This window comes from Mus caroli, unplaced genomic scaffold, assembly GCF_978045245.1.
Source record: "Mus caroli unplaced genomic scaffold, Mus_caroli_1 scaffold_14, whole genome shotgun sequence".
Lineage (NCBI taxonomy): Eukaryota > Metazoa > Chordata > Mammalia > Rodentia > Muridae > Mus > Mus caroli.
Genome location: NW_028227269.1, coordinates 77,434,651 through 77,444,378, shown reverse-complemented (window position 1 = coordinate 77,444,378; position 9,728 = coordinate 77,434,651). Strand labels below are relative to the sequence as shown.

Genomic DNA, 9,728 nt, shown 5'->3' with positions numbered 1-9,728 from the left:
ATGGACTTAAAGGCTTTTAAGACTTGTAGGAGCAAATTCCTTTTTATTCTTTCACACTTCTTCCACATGAAGAGCAGTGTTATTCCCAAGGATGCTGTGTTCAAGGTGTTATGTTAAAAACAGGCACCAGGCTCTCCTCACACAGCAGATCCTGGTGCCTTGATCCTGGCCTTCAAAACTGTGAGGGATAAATCAACTCTGGTTGTATGCATTTTCCAGGCTCAGGTATTCTTTCTTTTTTAAGATTTGTTTTTATTTTAGGTGTATTGGTGTTTTGTCTACATGTATATTTATGCACCACGTACCTGTCTCATTCCCAGAGAGGTCAAAAGAGGGTATTGATACTCTGTATCTGGAACTGGAGTCACAGATGCTTGTGAGCCACAATGTGGGTGCTGGGAATCAACCCCCCTGCAAGAGCAAGAGTGCTTTAGACTGCTGAGCCCTCTCTCCAACCCTTCAGTAGTCCTTTAGCACAGCACAGCACAGCACAGCACAGCACAGCACAGCACAGCCCAGCCCAGCACAGCCCAGCCCAGCACAGACACCTGGCTGCTTGGTGGTATTGTTTGAGGTATGGTGTGTGGTGTGAGTGTGTATGTGTGTGTGTGTTTGTGGTATGTGGTATGTGTGTGGTGTGTGTATAGTGTGTACTGTAGTGTAGTATAGTATGTGTGTGTGTGGTGTGTGTATAGTGTGTAGTATAGTATAGTATGTGATGTGGTGTGTGGTGTGTGTGTGTGTGTGTGTGTGGTGTAGTGCCTGTGTGTGATCTGTGTATGTAGTCTGTATGTGTGTACAGTATGTGATGTGTAGTGTGATGTGGTGTGTGTAGTAGGGTGTGTGTGTGTGTGTGTGAGTATGTGGTCTGTGTGTGTGTGGTGTGGTGTGTTTGGTATGTTGCATATGTATATGTGTGGTATGTGGTCTGTGTGTGTGGTGTGGTATATGAATTGTGGTATATGTGTATGTGGTATATGTGATGTGTATAGTGTGTGGTTTGTGTATGTGTGTGCATGTGTGCATTTGTGTATGCATCCATATGTGTGTTCTGTGTGAGTGTGTGGTATGGTATGTGTGTGTGTGGTATGTGTATGGGTGTGGTGTGTGGTCTGTGTGTATATAGTATATGGTGTCGTGTGTGTGTGTATGGTATGGTGTGTGTGAGTGTGTGTGTGTGTTATGGTGTGTGTGGTGAATGTATGTAGTATGGTATGTGTGGTGTATATGGTGTGTATGGTGTGTGGTTTGTGTGTGTGTGAGTGATGAGTGGGTGTGTACGTGCATATGTGAGTGACTGAGTGCGTGCGTGAGTGTGTGTATTGTTTTTCCAAGGCTTGTTTCCAAGGCTAGAAGGACTTTACATCAGCTGTAAGCAACGTGAGCTACATGGGCTGCTCTGTGACTCACTTCCCTTAAGTCAGGTTCATGTTTCCTTGTGAATAACCCTTGTGTGGGGAGGATTCTTTCTGACATCACTTCTGAACTTGATGTGTGTAGGGTGGAGGGAGGTGACGCCAAATACGTGCTATTTTTCTACCCAATTTCTCCCATATAAACTGGTACCTAATTCTGACACACTCTTCCTGGAGTTGCATTAGATCTCAGAAATTAAAGGGTTTATTTCTATGCAATGTACCCCCACCAAGGCAGGGTCCCCAGATGACCTGCACTTCTATCTAGTTGACCACAAAATGAGGATTCTAATGGAATCCTTCTGAGAATGACCATCCATGAGAACAGAATGCAGGGAAGCACAAGGTCATGGCTTTATGACTGAGGTCATGTGTCAGAATAGTCAACAGATGTGTAAGGCGAGGTGTTTCTTCACCAACAGGGAACAGCCTTGGGCTTCTTAATTCACGAGTCTTCGACTCACACTTCAACCCCTGGTGCCTCTCCCCTCCCTGGAGGTCAGACAGCGAGGATGGGCATCCCCACCCTTTAATTAAGTGTTGGTTTTTCTGTCAACCAACCCCCATCCTGAAGATGTTTTGGAGTTTCACCTCATTATCATGAACCCCAGCATGCTTAGGAAGGAGTTTGTTATCACACAAGCAATCCCACTGGTTTGTGAGCTACGTGCAAGGAAGCAGAGTCAAAGGGCAAACAGCTATTTGTGTTGGAGTAGGCCAAAAGGTGTGCTTTTCCAAGTGGCTAGGACCTTACAGATTAGAAGCCACATTCCTCTAGAGTTCTAGGCTGGAAGCCCAGCTCAGCGGAGGGTCTCAGCAGACCAGGCTGTCTCAGGCTGGGACATTTGCTCCAAAATACCAAGTGGGAAAAGTTGGTGGTGAATAGGAAAAGAATTGATTCCAGTATGTCAAGATCCACCGTAGGAGTCCTGCAACAGATACGCAAATCCCTGCTGCCCCAGGGTGGGGTAGTTTCAACTGTGTATCGATCAGACTCGTACCTGGAACCTGAGATGACTGCATGAGAGAATGACTCTGAGGAAGGTCAAGTTAGAGAGACAAGATGGAGCTGAGGACGAGTTGCAAGTTTGAGTCCACCGGGTTACACAGTGAGACTCAAGAGCAAATGGCAGAGAGACGGCTCAGCAGATAAGAGCACTTGCTGCTCTTGCAGAGAGAGGACAGGAGCTAGGTTTCCAGTACCTACCTGCAACTCCAGTTCCAAGGCATATGACAGCTCTGACCTCCTCAGACGCATGGGCTCCTGTGCACACACCACACTCCTACATAAGTAAACTTTAAAGCAACACCAAAGAATGGATGCAGAGGGCTGGTGAGATGGCTCAGTGGGTAAGAGCACCGGACTGCTCTTCCGAAGGTCCAGAGTTCAAATCCCAGCAACCACATGGTGGCTCACAACCATCCGTAATGCGATCTGGCGCCCTCTTCTGGAGTGTCTGAAGACAGCTACAGTGTACTTACATATAATAAATAAATCTTTAAAAAAAAAAAAAGAATGGATGCAGAGAGGAAAAAAAAATAAAGGAGAGGTGGGAGGTGGGGGAGAAAGGAAGGGAAAGAGAGCCAAGGTTAACTGGGCCTTTCTTCATGTTAGCATAAAGACTGGAGACTTCCAGGTGCTACACTGGTGATCTGGAACAGGCTGTTGTAAAATATGGTAATTATGACATCAGCCTTGATGGGAAGGGGGAGGACTACCAGTTTGTTTAAATTAATTATTTTTTCTTTTCATTTCTTCTTTCTTCCTTTCTTTCTTTCTTTCTTTCTTTCTTTCTTTCTTTCTTTCTTTCTTTTTTTTTGAAACAAGGTCTCAGTACAAAGACCAGGTTGGCCTTGAACTGACAGAAAACTGCCTGCCTTTTTTGAGTACTGATTAAATGCTGGGATTAAAGGCATGTAACACTACAGGCCAGCTGGGACTACCAGTTTTAAATGAATGTCCCTTAAGTGATTGACAGGTCTAAGTGCAGAGTTGTGCAGGTATTAGACCCAAAGTGTAAAGTGTCAAAGGAAACAGATATAAAAGAAAGGCAGCGATGCCGGACTTACACCTGCTCTTTTACGTTAGATGTCGTTGGGCTCAAGTGAAGAGCCACACTTCCAGCCGAGACATCCTCTAAGGGCCTGGTACAGTCAACTCACCATTGAGGTGAATTGTTTTTCCTAGTTTCCAGATAACAGCTTTAACTATACCAGGCTCACCCCTCTTTCTGACTGTGCCCGCCTGCCACTCTCAGAACCCTGAGCTCCTCGCTGTCCGTGCCATGCGTACCATCTTCCCGGAAGGACCACTTTCTGTTATTGCAATCAAATGTCTTACTGCCTCCCTACCCCAAAGTGATCAAAATGAGGAAGATGAGAGTTGGAAGAAAGAAATCAATGATTCAAGTTGTCCCTGAAGTTAGGGGACCGGCTCCTCAAAGCTCCGCCTTCATGGAAGGTGGGGCGGGGCTCAGGGGTGAGAGGGCTTTTGTGGGAGGGAAGGGAACAGCAGGGAAAGTCAGCTGCACACTGAGTGAGGTCTTCACCAGCGGTCGACTTTCTTCTTTTTCCCTAGTTAGACTATACAATGGCTTGAGGTCACCCCAAGTCCTGCTCAGCTGCTCCTTTCTCTATGGGACCTTGCTAGTTACTAAGGAAGCGCGTTAGGGGTCTGAGTTCTGTGATGCTAAGAGGCATTTGTCAGCTCCTTACCCATGTCGTTGGATCTTTTGTCAGCTACAGGATCTAGAGGAAGTAGAACGGCAAAAGGGCTAGGGGAGTAAGACCAACCTCAGAGGGGCCCAGTGCACCCCCTTTCTTTTCCTGTCAAAGCCGAGGGCGATTAAAAACAAGGGACACCGAATTCTTGGTGCCGGCGGTAGGTCTTCTATGACACAGTACACTCTACGTTTATTTAATGTGTGTGTGCACATGCATGCAGGTGCCCATGGGTGCTGGAAGAAGACATCGGATCCTCTGAAGCTGGAGTTATGGGTGGTTGTAAGCTTAGGTTCTAGAATCTGTTCCTCCCGGCCAAAACAGCAAGGAAGTCAGGCTGTGATGGCGCACCTCATTTAATCCCAGCACTAGGAAAGCTGAGACAGGCGCTTCTCTGTGAGTTCCAGGCTAGCTTGGTCCACAGAGCAAGTTCTAGGACAGCTAGGGAGACAGAGAAACCCTGACTGATGGTGATGGGTGGGTGGGTAGGTGGGTGGGGGATTAGAGAGAGTGTAGGGGGAGGGAGGGAGGGAAAGGAGGAGAGGGAGAGACTTTTAACCACTGAACCATCTCTCTAGCTCTTTCTTTCTCTTTCTCTTTTTCTTTTTTTACTCTTTGTTGGTTCTTTGTGAATTTCACACTATGCACCCAATCCCACTCATCTAACCCTCCCATTGTCCAGGCCCTTCACCCCTGTAACCTTCCTCCCCACAGAATAAAAGGGATGTTGTGGAAGCTGTAGTGTGTCACAGTGTGTCCCACAGTGTACCGTTTTGTTCACACTTCTTTGCTTGCAAATGTTCGTTGCGATGACTCGTTGGTCTGGTATGACGAGGCCTCTGGCTTCTCTCTGTCAGTACTGGAGCCTCACTGGGACTCCTCTGGATATTGTTTCTATTTTTTTTGTTGTCGTTGTTGTTGTTGGAAGAAATAGCTTTACACTTCACAGAAAAGCTGCAGTCTTTGTTAGCGATTCATCTCATTTCTTACCATCACAAAGTCTTCGCTATGGAAGGCTCTGCCCTCCTCCCCTCTCCCCCGAGGCCACACTGATGATCAAACCACATTCATGCCTCCGAGCCCTGCTCAAATGTCTCTTCCTCTACAGGACCGTGCTCCGTGATCCAGGCAGAGTTGGGACACTGAATTCTGTTAGAAGCCCAAGGCGCTGAGTAGTTAGAGCAGCTTGTTTACGGGGCTGCTTCCCTGAGGACTCCAGGCACTGAATAGTTTGTCTTTACCTCATGGTAGGGTAGCTGACCTATCATGAACAGTAAATATTTGAGCCCTGGTCTACAGGAGGCAGAGGTCAACCTAATTAGACAGAAAACAGGACAGGACACAGAGGAAGAGGGGAGGGGAGGCAGGCAGCCTCTGAACAGCCACCCTTGTCTGAAAAAGCTATTTCTCACCTTTTGCTAGGCCTGCCTGCTGGCCTCTGTGTGACCAGAGCATCCCCTACTGCACACACACACACACACACACACACACACACACTTCTATTCGTAGACAAAACTCAAAACAATGACTCCAAAAATAACTCCTTCTTCAAGGTCAGTGGAAGGCCATGGAAATACCATCCCCAGCATCTCCAGAACCAGAAGGCAGACATTGGCTCAAAGACGAGTATGCTAAAAATGTTAGCCTGTCTGTCCTCCTGTGACTTTCATGGGTTTTAGACACTGCTATTCTGCTGGCTCCTATAAAATATTTTTAAATTGTACATTTTTGTTGTTATAAAGACAAAGGCTCCAAATTTTATTCATTTTTATATGTTCATTATTGTTAGAGTCCCTTTTCCTTTATGTTCATGTGTATATGTGTGGTATACACGTGTGCAGGCATAGTGCAGGCCTGCGCAGATACGGTGCCTTTGCATGCACTCATGGAGACCAGATATCACTTCTGGTATGTTACTCTGTTGCTAGACACCTTTTATTTTACATTTTGGTTTTGAGACAAGGTCTCTTCCTGAACCTGAAGCTTGCTGCTTTTGTAAGACTGGCTGGATACACTCCCTGAGAGCCACCTGTCTCTGCTCACTAGGTGCTGCCATGCCCAGCCTTTATGTGGGGGCTGGAGACTGAAAACAGGGTCCCAGATCTTAGCACAATTGACTCCGTGATGGAAGTCCCACTCAGGCTGTAAAACTCAGCAAGTAGACAGCAAGACTAAAAAACAAAGGCCTAATCCATCAGTGTCCATATACTTCTGGGATAGTCTCAAAGTGTACTAACCTTGCTCTTTAGCTTCTATAGTTCTTTAATTCTGCTTCTGGCGAACTGTTCTTGTTCACTGAAGTCTATCAACCCAGAACATGGCTTTTGTGCTTAAAAGTTCATCCTGAGAAAGGCTCAGGGCTAAACTTGGGATCCAGAACACCCAGTGTAGTCTCCAGCTGGCTAATAAAGACTTTCTATTGGTCTAAACCCATGTCTGAGCCGTCTTCTCTGGTGAGTATCCCTCAAGGAGAGCGAGAGGAGCGAGAGAGGGTGTTTCTACAGGAGTGGGGCTCTTAAGAGGAAAAAGAAGGAGTCAGAGTTGGCAAGTCCTGATTGGACATAGTAGCCAAGTAATACATTTTGATTGTTGGACTGAGGTGTTTGTCTTAGGAATGATCTTCGGCGAAATAAGGGAATAGACGTTGGGGGCAAGCTTTAAGAACATAACAGTTTTTAGCAGGAAGAAAAGGGGTTAAAAGGGCAAACCCTGTATGCAGTGTTTGCCATAGTCATGTCTGTGTTTCCCATGGTCAGGCGTGTGTTCGCCAAGCTTTGGCCTATTAGAGTTCTTCATGCCCACCTTTTTGTTTTATTATTAGGTAATTAGGTCTTGGGTAAGTGGACGTTATTCTCTCTGGCTGCTTCCTGCTGACACCAGGACACCAATGTGTTGGTTTGTTTTGATTGGTCATGTTAATTAGGTAAGCCATAAGGGGCTTTTGATTGTTGGACTTCAATACTTTGACAGCTGGACTTTGGTATAGGTTTGTTTAGTTGGTTAGTTGGTTGGTTTATGTGCGTGCATGTGTGTGTGTGTGTTTGTGTGTGCGCGCACTACTTTATGATGCTCTTATATCTACCACCCTTCCAACCCTTATTCCTTCCAACCCCCCAATACTAGGTAGAAGAGAAAGAAGGTTAGAAAAGAAAGGGGCATAGAGTCGGGTGTGGTGGTGCACGCCTTTAATCCCAGCACTTGGGAAGCAGAGGCAGGTGGATTTCTGTGTTCGAGGCCAGCCTGGTCTACAGAGTGAGTTCCAGGGCAGCCAGGGCTACACAGAGAAACCCTGTCTTGGAAAAAAAACAAAACAAAACAAAAAAAACCAAAAAAAAAAAAAAAAAGAAAGAAAGAAAGAAAGAAAGGGGGCATAGATCTCTTTAAACTACTTCCTGCTGCTAACTAGGGACATCAAGTTCCTTGAGACAAGTCTAATCATAGTTGTCAGAATATCTCCAACCAGCAACCAGCAACCAGCAACCAGCAACCAGCAACCAGCAACCAGCAACCAGCAACCAGCAACCAGCAACCAGCAACCAGCAACCAGCAACCAGCAACCAGCAACCAGCAACCAGCAACCAGCAATCAGCAACCAGCAACCAGCAATAGCAAAATCAGCAAAACAGCAAAGGCAGCATCAGGGACCAGCAGCAGAGGGTACAGTAGCTCTTGCATTTATAACCCCTCAAGAGTTCTCAGAATTCCAAAGGTAAACTACCTGCAGCTGGCAAAAATCACGCCCCTCCTAGAGCACAGGACAAAGCCTAGTTAGCAGCTGGGGACAACCTTACCTGGGCTTAAAACCGAAACATATTCACATAACACATGAAACCTAAATTCTCACTGCACCTTGGTGGTCAGGGGAGGAAGTGGCCAGATAAGGGAATAGACCTTGGGGGCTTTAGGAATGTAAGCTAATGGAGTTTAGCAAAGAACAGGGAAAGCTGTAAAAGGCAAAAGTGACAGTGCCACGTTTGCTCTGCTCTACCCTGTGTTTGCTGTCCCCGGGCCAGCTAGAGCCCTTTATTCTGGAGATATGGTTGCAGCTCCTTGTTTTTGGACTTCACTCACGGAGCCATCTCTCCAACCCTTTCCTAATAATTTTTTTTAAAATATTACAAATAAAATATTTTCATAGAGCTGGGCGGTGGTGGCACACGACTTTAATCCCAACACTTTGGAGGCAGAGGCAGGTACATCTCTGAGTTCAAGGCCAGCCGGGTCTACAGGGTGAGTTCCAGGACAACCAAGGCTACACAGAGAAACCCTGACTCAAAAAAAATATTTTCATAGATAAAATATTTCAAAACATGCCTATGTTCATCAAAGAAACAGAATTAGCAAGATGGAGATAACATACCTCATGAGTCTATGGAGACTCAGAAATCCTGTGATCTTACTTTGGCAAGCCAGTGACTCTGGAGAGTCATTTTGTGAACCAATCAGAGCCTAAAGTCAAAAACAGAAACAAATGTCTCAGAGGAGATTGCGTATGCCTTATTCTACCTTATTCTTTTTTCAGGCTGCTAACAGATTTGATAAGACCTACTCACAATTCACTTTATCAGTGTACTGATTCAGATATTAGTCTCATTCAGAAACACTTTCATAGATACCCTGAATGATGTTGACAATGTATCTGGATTACTAAGTGAAGGCCACATTGGATCATCACAGAGCTCTGGACACTGTCCTGAGCCTGTTGGAGAAGCTGGGTGTGTGAAAGTAGAAATGACATGGATCCTTTCGTATAATCCTCAGAAAGTATGACTGATACACAGTGGCCACCTGGTTCTGCACTTCAGATGTTGAATGTTCTCCAACAGCTCATGCGATAAAGGCTAGGTCACCAGGATGGCACTGTAGGGTAGCGCTAGTGCCTAGAGAGAAGTCTTTAGGACACAAGAGAAGGGACTCCTCTTCTCTCCTTCCCCCTTTGCCTTTCCTTCATTAATGGGAATCTATTTGGTGTGATGTGCAGTTCTGCCTTCTTGCCACAATGCATCGACTCAACAGGGCTCAAAGCCATGGGAGCTAGTGGATCACAGTCTCTCTCTCTCTCTCTCTCTCCCTCTCTCTCTCTGTGTGTCTGTCTTTATTTGTTTTGTTTTTATTTAGAGTGTATGTGTGTGTGTCTTTGTCTGTGTGTGTATACAACTTTTGAGAGTCAGTTTCCTTATTCCATGTGGATTCCTGGGCTCAACTCAAGTGTACTTGAGTTTGACAAAGCATCCTTACCTACTGAGCCAACTCACTCATTTGGTTTTTGGTGGCAGTTCTTAGCCTGTAGCTCTGGCTGATCTGAAACTATTATGTAGCCCAAAGTTATGGCATTCCTCACTCCTCACCTTCCCTAATGCAGGGATTTCTGGCATATGCTACCACACCCAGATGAACCTTTTCTTATATATACATGCTTTGTTGTTGTTGTTTGAGATAGGGTTTCTCTGTGTAGCCTTGGCTGTCCTAGAAATTGCTCTATAGACCGTGCTGGCCTCAAACTCACAGACATACATCCCCCTCTGCCTCCCGAATGCTAGGATTAAAGGCTGTATGCCGTCACTGCCCAACCATATAGAAACAAATTTGAAA

At 45.8% G+C, this 9,728-nt stretch overlaps 1 long non-coding RNA gene across 1 annotated transcript; it reads right to left on the bottom strand.

Annotated features, from left to right (window-relative positions):
- Positions 1-307: 307 nt before the first annotated feature.
- Positions 308-8,587, bottom strand: LOC147001263 (uncharacterized). The gene is made up of 3 exons (XR_015045143.1): positions 8,497-8,587; positions 2,623-2,711; positions 308-411 (listed from the first exon to the last, which is right to left on the bottom strand). It is a non-coding gene; the product is annotated as an uncharacterized LOC147001263 (long non-coding RNA).
- Between the last annotated feature and the right edge of the window lie 1,141 nt (positions 8,588-9,728).